Source organism: Sarcophilus harrisii, chromosome 1 (assembly GCF_902635505.1).
Source record: "Sarcophilus harrisii chromosome 1, mSarHar1.11, whole genome shotgun sequence".
In the NCBI taxonomy this organism is placed as follows: domain Eukaryota; kingdom Metazoa; phylum Chordata; class Mammalia; order Dasyuromorphia; family Dasyuridae; genus Sarcophilus; species Sarcophilus harrisii.
Genome location: NC_045426.1, coordinates 238510813 through 238528570, shown reverse-complemented (window position 1 = coordinate 238528570; position 17758 = coordinate 238510813).

The window sequence follows — 17758 nt, the reverse complement described above, 5'->3', positions numbered from 1 at the left end:
CTCTGCATTCACACTCATATATCTCTATGTTACCACAATAAACTTCCTTTTGAAAATCCACTAATAAGGGGCAACTGATGGCACAGTGGCTAGAGCACTTATCCTGAAGTAGGCGAACCTGAGTTCAAATCTGGCCTCAGACATTTAATACTTCCTGGCTATGTGACCCTGGGCACATCACTTAATCCCAATTGCATCCGAAAAAAAAAAAAAAAAGAAAATCCACTAGTAAATGTGGAAAAATGTTTAGAAGAATTGCACATGCTTAACCTATAATGGAATAATTATTGTCTAAGGGAGGGGGTAAGTGGGAAGGGAGGGAGAAAAATATAGAATACAAGGTAAATGTTAAAAACTATCTTTGTGTGTATTTTGAAAAATAAAAGCTATTATTATTTTAAAAATCCACTAAAATTTGTTCAACTATGTCTATTATGTGGTTTGTTATCTTTTTCATACTATTAGAACTAAAGTCCCTTGGGGTCAAGGAGAATGTATTATTTATCTTTTTGTTCCTTGTACAACATTGCTCATGAGGATATATTCAGTAAATATCTATTGTAGTTAATTGATTTACTTTGTTGTTGGAATCAACATTTAAAAGTAATTTATTCACCTCTTGGTAAATTTGCAATTTGATTATGCTCACACTTAGTAGGACTATTCCCTTAGTTATGGTCTGATATACAAGGTTTCCCGAGATTCATATGCCATGAACCCTTCATACCTAATTGTTGAAAAATAAAGCTATCAAAAAACAATAATCAAGTCTTATATTTAAAGATGATATATTCCAGCAATTTTAAATAAGTAAATATTTATATGTAATTTTCTATCTTTTCTAACCTTTTAACTGTTAACATTTTTATTCACAGACTTAGACTAAATTTTACTCTTTTAATATCCTGCTTCTCTTAATCTTGAGTAAAGACATCAAGTATATGGAATTATTTCTTTTTCTTTCTTTCCTTTTTATTTTTCTTTTTGCTGAGGAAGTTAAAATTAAGTGCATCATTGCACAGCTAATAAATGTCAAGTGTCTGAGGCTGGATTTGAACTCAGTTCCTCCTAATTTCAGGGCTGGTGCCCTCTCCATATGCCACTTAGCTGCATATATATATGGAATTCTTGTTGACTTCAGATGACTCTACATCAAATCACAAACATCAGAGAGATACGAACTGATGCAGAATAAAGTAAGCAGTCAGAAGGACAATATGCAAAATGACTACAGCATGTAAAGCACCAAACTATCAGAAGTGAATGTTGTAAAATTTCAAGGAGCAAGAATAGCCCCAAGAGAAAGAATAAAATACCCCCACCTATTATTTTGCAGGGATATATACCAGTGTGGCAGATTGAGCATATTTTCAGCATTTTTTGATGTGTTGATTGATTTTGCTGCTATTTCCCCTTTGTTTTTTTCTTCTTAAAAAATATTATTTGTTATATGGGATATCCCTGTGGGAGGTGTAAGGAAGGGGTATTGGGAGACATTTTGTAGATGTAAACAAAAGATATCAATAAAACTTTATTTAAAAAAAAACACATCCAAGTTTGCTTATGTCTCAGCAGTTGGCCCAGTTTTCCTAGGGAAAATATTTTACTTCCAAGCTAAACAAAGAAAAAGTGTTAGCTTACTTTGCTAATCTTCCTGTTCTTAGAGCATCTGTTTCCCTTTTCAAAAAAGAAGATACTAAAATAAAGTAAGAGAAAGTGTATTTGGGAATGTGATGCTTTTAAAAGAAAAAAGGTTTTATGCCTAGGTTGTCACCAACCTAGTTTTCTTGCCATACAACTATAGTATTTAATCTAGAAGAGGCTTTAAAGATCACTCAGGCCAATCACCTTATTTTTAGATTAGGAACCTGAGATTCAGTGTAATAGAAAATACACAGGATTTGGAATCAGGGGACCTGGGTTTTGTTATTGTCATTAATAATAAGTATGATTCTCGTTAAGTTAATTTCTTTGAGACTTAATTTATATCTCTTTCAGCATTAAGTTCTGATAAAAAATATAAAATCTTATGACCCCGCGGAAGTTGTGACCTGCTCAGGATCACATAGGTAGTGAGTAGCAGAGCTAGCATTTGAAATCAGTTCCAATGATTTGAATTTAATTCTTTTAGTTTAATTATGTACCATTTTACCTTGAACATTTACTCCTTTTTTTAAAAAATGCTTTTTTTAGAGTAGTGAAGGCAACTTTGCAGACAAGGGGCTGAGGGATATAGACTGGGCATTTTGCAGCAGAAAGAGCAAGACAGTGTTCCAAGGGGAAATCTGAGCTAGAGTGGATCAGGGCTCAGAGAGGATGGTTCTTACCAGACAAATTCTAGATTCACATATCTTATAGCAACTTAGTCTGATTATATCATTGAATATGTTCCTTGCTAGGATAGTGGCTGGGTGAGTAGAGGGATGAGTATATATATGTATATATTTGGAAAAGAACAATTTCTCTGAAAAACAGTGTATGAAAATGAATAGTTTGAGATAAAACTGAGAAGATAGATTAAACCCAGATTGTAGAGAATCTCAATTCCAATCCATAAGTGTATGCTTTATTTGCTAGGCAATAGGGAGCCATTTATGGTTTTCCAGTAGGGGAGTGGTGTGATAATTAACATAAAGCTAGAAGTTTCAATTTATTCCATCATGCCATGTTTTCTTCTTGACACTAGTAGTATAACATCATTGTTATGTATTATTATGCTATGGTACTGAAAGACTTGTTCAGTCTCTGCTCTCAAGTGAAATTTAAGCATAAGTTTGCAAGGCATTTTAGGAAAACTGTAAATTAGTACAACTATTCTTGAGAGAAATATGTAATGAATTGAAGAAAATTACTAAATTGTCACTACCTTCTGACCCAGAGATTCTACTGGTGGGCCCTTACTCCAAGGTGTCAGTAACAAAAAGAAAGATCCTATATGCATGAAAGTATTTATAATGGCACATTTTAGTAGCCCCAAGCTGGAAGCAAATTCTATAGTCATTGATTAAGGAATGATTGAAACAACTGTGATACATGAATATAATGAATATTATTATGCAATGAGAAGTGTATGCAATGAATGCAGAGATTCATGGGGAGACTCTTATGAATTGATTCAAAGAGAAGTAAGTGAGAACCAAGAAAACAATATGCATAATAACTATCTCAATTATTGAATTGAAATTGAATTGAAATGAAAATTATATAAAGCAGTAAATGGAATGTTGCAAAATTATAAAGACCAAGCTTGTCCCCAAAGAAGAGATATAAAAATATACCCTCCTTTGCTTCTTTATAAAAATAAAGTTCTAATTCAGGAGAATGGAATACTACATACAGACATTAAATTTTTAATATGTTAGTTAATTTTGATATTTTTTTCTTTTTCCTTTAGAAATTGTTTATTTTAAGAGATGGCCCAGGGGCAGCTAGGTGGCACAGTGGATAGAGCACCAGCCCTGAAGTCAAGAGGACCTGATTTCAATTCTGGTCTCAGGCACTTCACACTTCCTACCTGTGTAATCCTGGGCAAGTCACTTAACCCCAACTGCCCCAGCAAAAAGAAAAAGAGACAGAGAGAGAGAGAGAGAGAGGGAGAGAGAGAGAAAGAGAGATGGCCCTCTGGGAGGCGAAAGGGAAGATACAATGGGAAATATAGGCAATGCAAAAACAAAAGTATTAAAATTTACTAGAGGAAGAAATGACATAAATAATAATGAGTAGTTATTGTAAATTTCTAAAAATTTCTAAATAACTAAAAATCCATAAAGTATAGTTGGAAGAAAAATAGCAGAATCTATCACATGTCAATCAGATATAAATGTGTCCCTAATGCAGAAGTCACTGAGAACAGTTTCCTTTGTCCTTTGGTCTCACTCCCAGGCTTTGAATCCCACAGACTTGAAAGTATAGTGCTCAGGGTTTTCTATGCATGGTTAAAAAAATGTGACCAGTAGATTAGAGTGAACATAACTGACTAGAAGTGTACTTTTTTCCTCCAAACTTTGAAAATTAAATAACATACATATATTTTCATTCCCAAAACACACATTGAACCATAAATAGCCATAATAAGATACCAATATAGTACCCCAGAACTCTTTGTGCTTATAGAGTAAGAACTTGAGTGTGACTGTTAAAAACCCACACTTCAATGTCTTTTCCTTACCACTGACAGGTTTCAAAGGACTTTGATAAGGTTTTTCCTGACATAGTCTAAGGTCTATTGTTAAATTCCTTATCAGTACTGCTTCACTATTAAGTTCCTTATTGGTACTGCTCCTTTGGTATCACATTTTGGTCATCTTTTTGTAATATACTTTGAAGCTGCTGCCAGAAAGAGGTGAAACTGTAAATGAATATCCTGGTGATCAGGATAAAAATGTATTCTCAATCCCAAAATTCAACTTCTTGAGTTCTGATGAAGCTTATCTCAGGCAGGACTGACAGACTTGATAGCTATGCTGATCTTAAAATTTAAAAAAGAGATGGCAGAGGGGAAATAGGGAGCTAGCTCTATCCAAAAGCTTTCAGTTTAGAGATGAGAATGTTATATGAGGTCAACCTGTAAAGGGGATTGATGGGTAGCTATCACTAGTTGCTGCCATCGTCTCTGGGTAAGAAGCAGAATTGCCACTACCTCTGGATCTTGTTGGCATGGGTGGGATAAATCCCTAGTGAAGTCATTCATTTCTGTAATAGATTTGATGATATCTCTAAATGATATTGTAACAAAGTAGTGCTATTGAACATGGGAGAAATTATAACCATCAATACCTCTACCATGAATAAATAATAACATGTGGAAGCATACATATTAATGCAAAAGTCCCAATAAGAAGTTCATTCTTAGATATGCAACCCCAATAACCTCAGAGAACTCAATCCCTGTCCAAGGAAACTAAGCAGAAAAATAGTTTTACAAGTGTAGAGTCAACTGAAGAAACTCAAAGTAAATATGATGAGAAGTGAATGAAAAGAAAGATGTATTACACTTAAAAATATAATAAGACATAGGAATGGATGTCAAATCACCCCAGCCCAACATGTTAACACTGTCATTAGGAGAACATCCTTCTGTTACAACTGTGGAGAAGATTCCTGTAAGGAGATCACATGCACAAGTGATGGAGAAGAAACAGAGATCTACAGGGTTAGTATTGAGAAAATGAGATGTGTCAGGGAAGGAGTTTACCCTGTTTTCTGACAGCGATTTGCATCATCAACAATTTCTTTTCTTTTCACTCTTCTCTTCTCGCTGAGGTAGTTGGAGTTAAGTAACTTGCCCAGGGTCACACAGCTAGGAAGTGTAAAGTGTCTGAGATGGAATTTGAACTCAGGTCCTTCTGACTTCAGGGCTGGTGCTCTAACCACTATGCAACCTAATTGCCCAATCAATCTTCCCCTATCCTAGAGGCCAATTCTTCATCTTTTCTTTGCTGTGGATCTCTTTGGCCATGGGGGCACCCTCTGAGAACAATCTAGAAATATTAGTCCACTGATGATCTCAGAGACTTTCTCAAACATTTATTAATCAGTGATATCATCATAGGGTTCAAAAGTCAGTATCATCTACAATGATAGTAATGAAATAAAATGAAAAGACATGCATTTGCATGGAGTAGGGTCTGTCATTAAAAGAGTTCAAAACATGCTGGTAGCCACTGCTTTTAGTAATAGATATGTGGTGGCTATTTCCACATTCCTAAGGCAGAAAGAGACAAGGAAAAGGAAACTTTCCTTTTCTCAGCTGGATTTTAGTAGTTTGAGAGCATATCTCAAAACAGTTTGAGGACACCTGTTACTTTCCAAAATGTAGAAAACAGATATACATTACTTGTGTTGTGCCTAGATGATATTATTATCTTTGGGAAGATCCTGGAAGTGCAGAAGGAAAAACCAATGAAGTTAGAACAATAAAGACAAATGTTCTAAATGCTAGTTTTGTAGACCCTCTATCAAGTATTTGGATCATATAGTATTATATCAAGATGTTAGCAGAACATCCAGATATAATACTCTCCTGATTTAGCTGTAGCCAAAGAATTTTCAAAATCTAAGGAATTTTCTAGGCTTTGTTTGTTTGTTTGTTTGTTTTAGCTATGCTGCTATTGCTAAGTCATTAAATGATCTCACTTGAACATATGAAAAAAGTGGCACAGAAATATATATATGTGTATGTGAATGTGTGCGTGATGCATGTGCATATGTATGTGTATGTGTGTGTGTGAAAAACAAATTTATTTCATAAGGCTCCTACTAATAAATTGATCCCAAAGGCCCCTAATAATATATTGGACAAATCGCTTACATCCTTCAGACCTTAATTTCCTCATCTGTAAAATGAGGATGTTGTTTTCGGTGACTTCTAAGGTATTTTCCAACTTTAAAATTATGATTGCTTTGAAAACTGATATGAATATACTTTTAACATATTAGTAAACTGCTTCATGAATGCCTCAGCAATGCCTTTTGCAAACCTGGGCAATCCTTGTGTTCTACTTACAGAGAGCAGCTTGAAGAGGTTAGGACCTGTATTGTATCAGGAGAGTTATTATAACCAGAAAAAAAAAAATGCTGCATTTGCCAGCAGAGATTTGTGGGATGATGGTTGTTACTGAGAAACTTGAAAACTATGTATGAAGAGAAATAGCAAATGTGGACTAATTTGGCTGAGGACCAAATTAGGTACTCCTTGCCAGATATAGCGGGTAGCATTGGCCAACAGTGAATTCAGCATTTAACACCAACTGAGGATCTGGGAGCTTAGGGCTTCCCAGATTCATAAGGTGGTCTCCATAGTTGAAAATGTCCATGTTAGAATTGATTGTTAGCAACCTGTAATTAGTTAAAAAACAAAATAGGAATGACAACCAGGAGCTCAAAGATCAGGCTCAAGCTTACATATAATTTAGGGGCCATAATTTACTGTTTGTTATGTCCTCCAGGGTGAGAGAATAATACCAGACAGGAGAGACTTAGAAATCTTTGCTATGACTAATGGGAGAAAAAATAAGGAAGGCAAAAAGTAGGTATCTCATTCCTTTTTTTTTTTAAAAAAATTATATACCTATATCTATAGTTTTAATATAATTTATGTTTTCCCATATATTCCTTCCTTTTCTCCACCCAAGAGAGCCATTCCATATTATTGTCCCTGCTCCTTTTTTAAAAAGGCAGGAAAAAAATCAGCAAAATTAATGAGTGCATTGAAAAAATATCACAATATATGCAGTCTTCTATATTCATGGAGCCCCTGACTCTGCAGTGCTGGGAGGGACGTCGTATCTTCTATTTTCTTCCTTAGAGCCAAGACTGTTCTTTGTAATTTTGTAACATTTAATTTTTATTTTTTTGTTGTTATTCTTTTCATTGACATTGTTGTAATCATGATGTGCTCTGATTCCTTATCTCTGCTTACTTTACTTTGCATTAGTTCAAGCAAATCTTTCCATACTTCTCTGTATTCATCTAATCATCATTACTTATTGTTGTTTAGTCATTTCAGTTTTGTCTGACTCTCCAAGATCCCATTTGGGGTTTTCTTGTCAAAGATATTGGAGTGTTTTGCCATTTCCTTTTCCAGCTAATTTTATTCCCGAGGAACTGAAGCAAATAGGGTTAAATGATTAGCCCAGGATCACACAACTAATGATTTATCCATTATACTATACAGGTGCCCATCATTACTTAAAATATACTAAATTCTGTTATGTTGTTCTATCAAAATTTATTTAACTAGTCCCCAATTAATAGGCATCAACTTTATTTCCACTTTTTTTTGCCACCATGAAAGTGCTTCTATTAATGTTTTGATATATGTGGGGCTGACCTTCCCATTTTACTTTCAGATACTTATTAATTGTGTGTCCTTGGACAATATTACTAATAGCTAATTTTAAAAAAAGCACTTACTATGTGCCAGACACTGTGCTAAAGTTTTAAAAATTATCATCTAATTTGATCCTCACAACAACCCTAGTAGGTACCATTATTATCTTCATTTTACAAATAAATGAAATCCAGCAGAGCTTAAGTGATTTACCTGGAGTCACATACTGGTAAATTATTTGAAGTTGAATTTGAACTTTGGTCTTTCTGACTCCAGGTCTTTGCCCTTTCTACTTGCCACCCAACTTAGCTTCTCTGGGCCTTATCTCCTCACATATAAAATGAGGAGGTTGTATTTGATGGACTTTAAGGTCCTTTCCATCTCTAAATCTATGATTTTGTGAGTTCTCCATAAAGTAGTCTCTTGACAAGTATACAGTTGGCATTCAAACAATGTGGCCTACCAACAGGGTTCTTTGCTCTGCAGTAGAGTTGGAATATTGGCAGTTTAGTCTGAGAAAGAACCTCAGTGTCTGGTATCTTCTCCTGCCAGGTGATCTTCAGAATCTTCCCAAGACAATTCGAATGGAAGCGATTCAGTTTAAATGGGCAAGTGATCACAGGTGGTCAGAAAAAGCTATATAAGAACACTCTAAAAGTTTCTCTTAAGAATTTTAAAATTGAATGTATGACATGGGATATTCTGGCACAGGATTGCCTAGTAAGGCGTGCCCTCATCAGAGAAGATACTGGGCTTTATGAACAAAGTAGAATTAAATTAGCTCAGAAGAAATGTGAGATGTGCAGAGTTAGAGAAGACACCCCAAATGTTCATAGGGACAATTGTGATCAACTAAGAGTATTCAGAATTTGTATTGGTCTGATCAGCCACACTGTAACTTGACTCTAACATGGTGATGTTATTTTGGTCTTCTTGGAGAACAAAAATACAACAACCAACCATATCTATGATCCTATGATTCTACTTAAATCTTTACCGATTACCCCAGCTACTATTTGTACAGCCCCCCTCCCCCCACTTACTTTGCATTTGTCTTACGTAATTTATATTAATTTTCATGTAAATACATTGGTTCTACTAATAGGAGAATAGCCTTCTTGAGGGCAGGGACTTTTTGGTTTTTATGTTTGTATATCTAGTGACTGACACATACTTGTTGACTGATTTATTAGAATCTGTGCCCTAAAGAGAAAACAAGTATGCAAATGTAAAACACTCTACTCTCGGGGTGAACTAATCCAAGGACAATGTTGTCAGTATTAATAATGAAGTCCAGAATTTCTATTAAAAGTTAAACCTGATATTTTGCAAAACAAATTTCATTCCATCTGGGTACATATAGGGTATCATGAAAGGTAGAATGAAAGATGAATTTTATAGGTTTAGAATGTGGTGTGCATTTTCTGTTTTATGCAATCTAAATAGATACATCTCTGGTTTTTTTTTTTTTTTTTTTCCTTTCTTTCTCTTTTTCATTTTAAGTTTTAGACTTCTTGCTTGGTATTTTGTTCAGAAGATCAAACAAATGGTGTTGATGGGTGTCTTGTGTTCAGTCATGTGCCCTTCCTTAATCAAATAATCTATTTCCAGCAAATTCCAGTCAGTTTTTGTTGGCCTCCTGCTTGCCAACATATTTTTGTGCTTGTCACCCTGACACAATAAAAAGGTTGTTCATTTTATGCAACAGATGTGTTCCTACAAAGTTATGAGTAGTTGGAATTTTTGTAAATTGAAACATTTTTAAAGCCTACAGGGGAGCTCTTTATTTGGAAGAATGCTGCAGCAAACTTTTTTTACAAAATGAAGAATTTTTTTTTAATGAAGATAATCACTAATTTATCTGCTTCACAAGTGTAGATATTTGAAGATTGTTGCTTTCTTCTTTTATATATAAACTGGAACTTTTCTGTTCATCACATCTTTAGAAGTTGTTTTCAATTCATGGGCTAGTGCACATATACAGATGTGCATACAGGCATAGACACACACAGAGCTTTCATATTCATAATAAACAGGCAGAGTCATGGAGTATAGGATGATTTAATAAATTATGAGTGCTGCAGGATACAAAGAAGCTTGAGAAATTTTGAAGAATTAAAGCACTAATTGACAGAATGATTTATAGATCTAGATAAGAACTCTCTCAGGGATAACTTTTCTTCTCTGTAGTAATGTTTAGTTTGATTTTTTTCTTAAATGTGAATTCCTTTAAAAAACTGTAATGATTTAAAATTCTGTTAGCACATTTGGTATTCTCTGCTTTGTGATCTGTAGCCTGTGCCTGACATATCCAAGGGACTATATCAGATAATCAGACCTTCTTTTTGTGGTTTTCCCTGCCAATCTGCAGAGATAGATTCTCTTTTTTCTTTTCTTCCTTCCTTCCTTCCTCCCTCCCTCCCTCCCTCCTTCCTTTCTTCCTTCCTTCCTTCCTTCCTTCCTCCCTCCCTCCCTCCCTCCTTCCTTCCTTCCTTCCTTCCTTCCTTCCTTCCTTCCTTCCTTCCTTCTCTCCCTCACTTCCTTCCTCTGTCCCTTCCTCCCTCCCCTTTCCCTTCCTCCCTCCCCTTTCCCTTCCTCCCTCCCTTTTTTCCTTTCTTCTCTCCCTCCCTCCCTCCCTTCCTTCCTTCTCTTCCTCCCTCCCTCCTTTTTTCCCTCCCTTCCTTCCTTCCTTCCTTCCTTCCTTCCTTCCTTCCTTCCTTCCTTCCTTCCTCTCTCCCTCCTTCCTCTCTCCTCCTTCCCTCCCTCCTTCTTTTCTTCCTTCCTTCCTTCCTCCCTCCCTCCCTCCCTCCTTCCTTTCTTCCTTCCTTCCTTCCTTCCTTCCTCCCTCCCTCCCTCCCTCCTTCCTTCCTTCCTTCCTTCCTTCCTTCCTTCCTTCCTTCCTTCCTTCTCTCCCTCACTTCCTTCCTCTGTCCCTTCCTCCCTCCCCTTTCCCTTCCTCCCTCCCCTTTCCCTTCCTCCCTCCCTTTTTTCCTTTCTTCTCTCCCTCCCTCCCTCCCTTCCTTCCTTCTCTTCCTCCCTCCCTCCTTTTTTCCCTCCCTTCCTTCCTTCCTTCCCTTCCTTCCTTCCTTCCTTCCTTCCTTCCTCCCTCCCTCCTTCCCTCCCTCCCTTCCTCCAGTCTTAGTTAGCATGTGCTTTTGCAATAAGATATTATTCATCCCAATTAAAAGTGGACATATTTTGCTTCTGAATGAATATGGTTTCTTTGGAATATAGAATTTATGTTGTCTTCTATTATCTTTTACATATTAGAGAGATGACAATTGTAGTGAATGATACACATCTCAGCAACTTTTCTTCTTGTGTAAAAAGTATGACCTTTGCAAAGAGAGAAGGTGAATGAACTCTTTGAAGAGCAGAAACCATTAAATTGCCTTGAGATTGTTCATATCATTCTCAAACTCTCAGCTTTACATTAGGAATATAAATATACATTTAAATGTACATATTCATATTATGAAAAAAAATGGCTTCAAATCCTGGTAATTTAGGATTTCCTACATAGCATGGATATAGGATCACAGAAGGGATCTCAGAGTCCATTTATTCCACTTCCCTCATTTTGTGGACAAGGAACTGAGGCCAAAGAAGATTAAATGATTTGCTCAAGATCACTGACATAGTAGGTGCTAAAGGTGGTGTGTGATCATAGATCTTCCCATACTTGAGTTAGTATGCTTTTCATTGTAATTCTGGCTCCTCACTGGGTACTCTGCTATATTTGATAGACTTAGTCAAATTATGCTGAATCATGTGCCAATAGTTCAGTTTTTGTCCCTATTACCTAGTCAAGTACATGCTGGCTTTAGATCAATAAAGAGCTGATAGTGATAGTGGTCCTAGGTTCCTTGAATGTATTTGCTATTATTAACATTTACTGAATAACCACAGCATATTACTAAATATCCTTTAAGAATCCAGGGCATAGTTATGCATGTGCCTCAAATATAAAACAAGAGAAAACTGCCTTATGCAGCAGCACTGGGGATTTAAGTTCTATATTAAGAAGAATTTCCTGACTGTTGGTGATAGTTAAACATTGTTAACAGTTTATGAAGAGATTAGTTCTATAATCTCTTGTCCTAGAGCCCTTTAAAAATTAGGATAAATTTCATCTGCATCAGAGGATTTAGGTAGATTCTGGCCTGAAGATAGAGGAATGATTAGATAACGTATGATAATAGGCACTGACCCACTTGCTCTGGGCACAGGATAAATCAGAGAAAGCCTAATGAAACATTCAATATATGTTACTTCTTTCTTCCATTTCCATGGATATCTCTCTTAGTGTTGAGGCTTTAGAGCAACAGACAGGGTACTTAAAATGAGATGGGCAATTATAGAAAGGTTTGGATGGAAAGGGGTAGAGGGTCGCAGAAGTACTTGTTGGCAGAACCTATGTAGATTTTGTGAGCTAGAATTTTTGTGTTTCAATGTTTTGGAAAATTATACAACATCCAAATCCAAATCCAACATTTTTTCCCTATTATAAAATATTGAAAAGAGACAAATAAGTAGGAAGAGCCAGTGATCCAGACTCAACAGGTGGAAATGATGTGATGTAGTGTGATGTGTGTATGTCTGTGTGTATGTGATGTGATGGAGGTAAAGTTGTCATAAATGGTACAGCAGATCTGTAGGGCCATAAAATTGATTCTAGATATATGAACATGCTCAGAAATGGATTTTATTCATCATCCATTCATACTTTCTCCATACAATTTTTGGTTAAGTTACCAGGATTATATATTAGATTGTATAGTAAGACTAGAGAATATTAGCTTGTACTGGGGGCAGAGGATTCAGTGTTTTTTCATGTGCTCTGAAATAAGCAGCAAGGAAAACTCTTATCAGTTTCCATCGGATTGTTCATGAAAAATCTATCTGCAGACCATTTAGTGATTTAGAAATAGGACTAGTTGGCTGACAGCTTATTCTCTCTGATCTCACTTCAACTCTCAAGAGACAGACCCTCTGGTTTGGTGAGGTTCCTCTAATTCAGAGATGGAGCCAGAGACAGCTTTGTCAGAGTGATTTCCAGAGATAGCATTTAACCTTTCTGAGATATGGTCTTTGGAAGCAGGGATTTGGGGTCAGGAACCCCAAGATACCCTTGATCCTGAAGTCAGGAATGAAAGATAAAAAAATCTGGTCTCAGGACAAGTCACTGATTTTTTAAAATTATAAAATGGAGATAATAATAGTAGCTTGGTGTGAGGGTAGAATGGCATATTATTTGTAAAGCGCTTCACAAATCTTAAAGCAACAATAATAACAACTAATGAATGCTAGTTACTATGATCATTATTGTTATCATAGTCATTATTGTCATCATCCTCATCATCCAATGAGTCCAGGAGAACAAAGAAAATGGTTAGTACCCTAGCTTTCATGCCTATTTCTTAATGACTGCCTTCTTAAACCTTAAACTCATGGGTTAGGTGGAGGGTGTACCCTGGATTACTTGGGCATGCTGTGTTTGACAATGATCTTTTTTGGATCTGACTGCCTCATCTCAGAGCAGGGTAAGTTCCACCTGATTTATGTTGAAAAAGGAAGGTCTCATGAGTTTTTACTGATGGACTGGATGGTCACAAACTGTCTGGTGCGGGTGGCCCCATAAAGTCAGCTGGGATAAGCCTTCATCAGAAATGATGTATATGCCCTGAAAAATCTTTTATGCACGTTTTTAAAGATTCAAAACCTAGCATACATTTATGTCTCCACATTGAAGCCAGTGTGACAGGAATGATGATGGGATTTGTGAAACAAGCCTGACTTTGGAGCCAGCATGCTGCAAACACTCATAAAAAACTGACTCCATTTAAATAGGAACAGGTAACGTCTTTTCCAGACTGAGTACCAGCCAATCTGTCATGTGAGTGGTTAAATAAAGGAGTTTGATTGATGGAATTTGGATTCTGTTTTCTTTTGCAAGGGAATAGATGAACCCAGGAGACCCTAGACCTTGAAGCTAAAACATGCCTACAAGCTTTGGCATCTGCCATTTGGTTATTAATTATCATTACTAATGAATCAGTTATATATTTATTCACCTATGTGCTGTTTATCTCCTACCCTGATAGATACTGCAGCTGGAGAGAAAGACAAGAGAGGCTACTTGTAGCTGCAATAGTCATAGTGAAAATATATTTTGATATTGCTTTAAGAATTGCAAAGAATTTTACAAAAATAAATTTATTAAATATATTTTAGACAGAGAAGGGTGTGCCAGCTTTTGGAAAACTATGAGATTAGAGAAGCCATTCTCTTTCTCTTCAAGGAGTTTACAGTTTGATGTAACATGATACTAAATATATAATTATAATATAGTAAGTAAAGAAATAAATATTTATTAATTGCCTGCTATGTACTGGACACTGTACTGAATGCTTTCAAAGCACATTATCTCATTTGATCTTCACAGCAGACCTGGGGGTAAATGCTCTGTACAATATGGTCAGTATTATAAAGAAGTACAAAACAAAGAATTCTTGTGATGAATGCAAGCACAACACATTTCCTAAACAGAAGGTTTATGCTTTTACAGTTCTATGCCCAATCATAAAAATTAGGATCAATCACTACAGTAGTTTGAATTATCATTTTGTGTGAGTTCTAGGGCTTAAAAAAAAAAAAGAGTTTTGATCAATTTCTCCTTCTAATTTCAACTCCTGTTTTTGGCAACAAAAGAATATTCAAATAAGTGTAAGTGGAAGAGGGGAATGGGAGGCATTGGACTGAAATGGCACTTTCTCTTCCATCCATCTACTTGATATCAAGTGGATAATGAAAAATCTTATCTTGAATCTTTGGTGCTTGGGGATTCTTTACATCCAGATGAATAATTATGAAATCGTATTTAGGGATACATGAGAAATCTCAGCTACTTATCATTATGAAAGCAAAGGAGAGTGAAAGATAATTATATAGGTATACAAGATATTTTCCAATTATAAGTCTGGGTCTTCCCAAAGAATTCTGCTCAGCAGAAGCATTGTGATACAATGGGAAAAAATCTGAATTCAAATCTATCCCCAACATTTTCTACTAGTGTGACCTTGGGCAATACATAATCTTCATGGGTCTTAATCTTCTCATGTGTGAAGTGGGCTAAGAGGTTAAACTAAACATATTCTATGAATTCTTTTCTAGTTTTATATGAAAATAAAATGAGCTTTGATTGTTTTCTTAAGTTTCTATGGAGTTCCTTATAGCATTTTCATATGGGATTATATATATATATAATATATATATATATATATATATATATATGAATGCTAATTCACATTCTATAGAGGAAGAGAAACAAATTTACATTAAACAAAAGATTCTAATAAGGAAAAAAGCCTTCATTATTAATATAACTATATATGCTTGTAAATATTCTCTAGCAAGAAATATTAATTCATTTGTATCCCTCAGAGGAAGGATGACAAAGTCACAAAATTTTAAAGAGCAAGCATCTTTATACACATCTCTCCCTCTCCAAACAACCATCTGTTCATTTTAAATTATGTTATGTATATACTTATATAAGCGAGCTTTGATGCATGCTCAGACCATCTAGACAGAGATATCTTTGTGGGAGATGCAGACCTTCTTCTAGCATTGCTTTGTCATGTGGGTAAGAGCAACCTTATTTTCACTGATTATGTAGATGGAACTGGAACTGATCTTTAAATTTGTCTGACTAAGGCAAGTTTGTTCTCCCTTTTCTGTGACATCCAAGAGAGGATTTGTTGATTCATAGAAGAAATACCATGTTGAAAGCTAGATAGAGAAATATTATCTTCCCCTTCCCCTTAGCCCTGGTGGCCCAGAAAAATAAGTTTTGGGATTTGGGTTTGTTTTGTTTGTCTTTTGCTATTCTAAATGCAGGGGTGGAGTCCAAGATGCAGGAACTCAAGACTGGATGATCTTGGAGGTAGAATTCTATTTTGGATGTTTTAACAATCCTAGTAGGAAATGCTTGAAAAACCAGTGTGGGTGGCAAGCCCAAATCCAAAGGAGCCTTGGACTTGGAAGTTGCTGGGATTAATGGAATATAGGAACAGAATTAAAATGTTCTTATCTTCTTAATTCACTCTTTCTCCTCAAGATTAAAGTGGTATAAGGGGGGATTTTGTGTCTGAGATGTGGATAAAAATGTTGTAGATTAGTTCTTCTTCTACATTTGGAGTACATATTCATCCATAAAAGCTAATCTGACTTTTGGAGCAGTAAGGCTGCACAATAGATAGAAAGCTGGGCTTGGAGACAGGACTCATCTTTTTGAGTTCAAATCTGGCCTCAGACACTTATTAGCTGTGTTATTGTGGACAAGTCACTTAACCTTGTTTCTTCAGTTTCCTCATCTATAAAATGAGCTGGAGAAGGAAATGGAAACTTGCCAAGAAAACTCCCAAAGGGGTAAATAAAGTGTTAAGTGCAACAGAAAGGGATGGACTATAATGTAAGTGGTTAAGGGGAACTGGAGTTCTTAGCTTTCCTAAAATTAGGAGAACACAACTGATTGAAGTTTAAATTAGTGGCAGAGATCAGAGACTTCCCAACCCCTTCAGAGTACTGGATAACTCTGGGGGAGATGTGAAGACCTGGTTTCGAGGCATTAGAGACTAGAATAATCGCATACATATTAGCTTCTTGGTTGGAATATATTCTCCTTTTGGGGAGGTATTGTTTGACTTTTTTCTTTTTTTTAATCCCAGCACTTAGTACATACAGTGCCTGACAGTAAATATTTAATAAACTTTTATTGATTGTTCTATAAATTATAAGAAAGAGCATCAAATCCACAAGCTGGATACTATGAAATAAATAGCAATAGTTTAACTGTCATCCAAAGCCTTGGCAAAGTTTTCAGTCATAATTCTTCTCCTTACTGAATGTACAAGATTCTTTTTGTCTGGTCCCCAGGTCCATCCTTTTGTTATGGGACAAAAATACTCTTCATAGCCACCTGAATGCTTATTTAGCAACTTTTGTGAATTATAATTCCATAATTTATCTGAAGTAGGTTGGCCAACAGCCTTTAGAGAAGAATAGGCAACCAATATTATATGATTTTTGCAGCTCCCAAATTTCATTCCTTCTCTTCCACTCCCCTACTCTTCCCTATTCTTCTTTTGCTTTTCCTTGGTCCCCAATAGGCCTTCCTATCTTACTCAGGCTGAAAGGGCAGCAGCCATTCACAGATCAGATCCCAATATTGCCCAGAAACTTTGACCTATTTTTTTTTGACTTTGTCCAGTTCATCTCTCAATCCCCTATATTTCAAATTCAGTCTCCTCTAAAAGCAGAGATTATAGACATGTGCTATCACATCTTGTCCCCAATTTTTTTTATGAATCTTGAAATATAGCATATATTTGCATTCTTCTCTTTCCATTGTCATCAAATATCTTTTCACTCAGCAAAAACATTAATACAAGCATTTCCCTTTCTAAAACTTATTATTTTGATTACTCCAGCTTAATGGTTGAATAAACTAGATTTTAATCAATCTAGTTGTTTCTCATTACCACTGCTACCAGTAACTATTTTTTTTTTGACAATTTATATTATTGTATTGGGGTGTTGGGTAGAACAATTCCATATATGCATTAAATTTAACCTAGGCCACAAGACTGGAGGCCATGGAAACCAAGGCCATGAGACTGGAGGCCAGAGAACCCACTTCTGAAATATATAGAAAATTGACTCAAATTTATAAGTATTACAAGCCATTCCCCAATTGATAAATGTTCAAAGGATATGGACAGACAATTTTCAGATGAAGACATTAAAACTATTTCTAGTCATATGAAAAAAAGGTCTAAATCACCATTGAACAGAGAAATGTAAATAAAGAAAACTCTGAGGTACCACTACACACCTCTCAGTTTGGCTAAGACAACAAGTAAAACA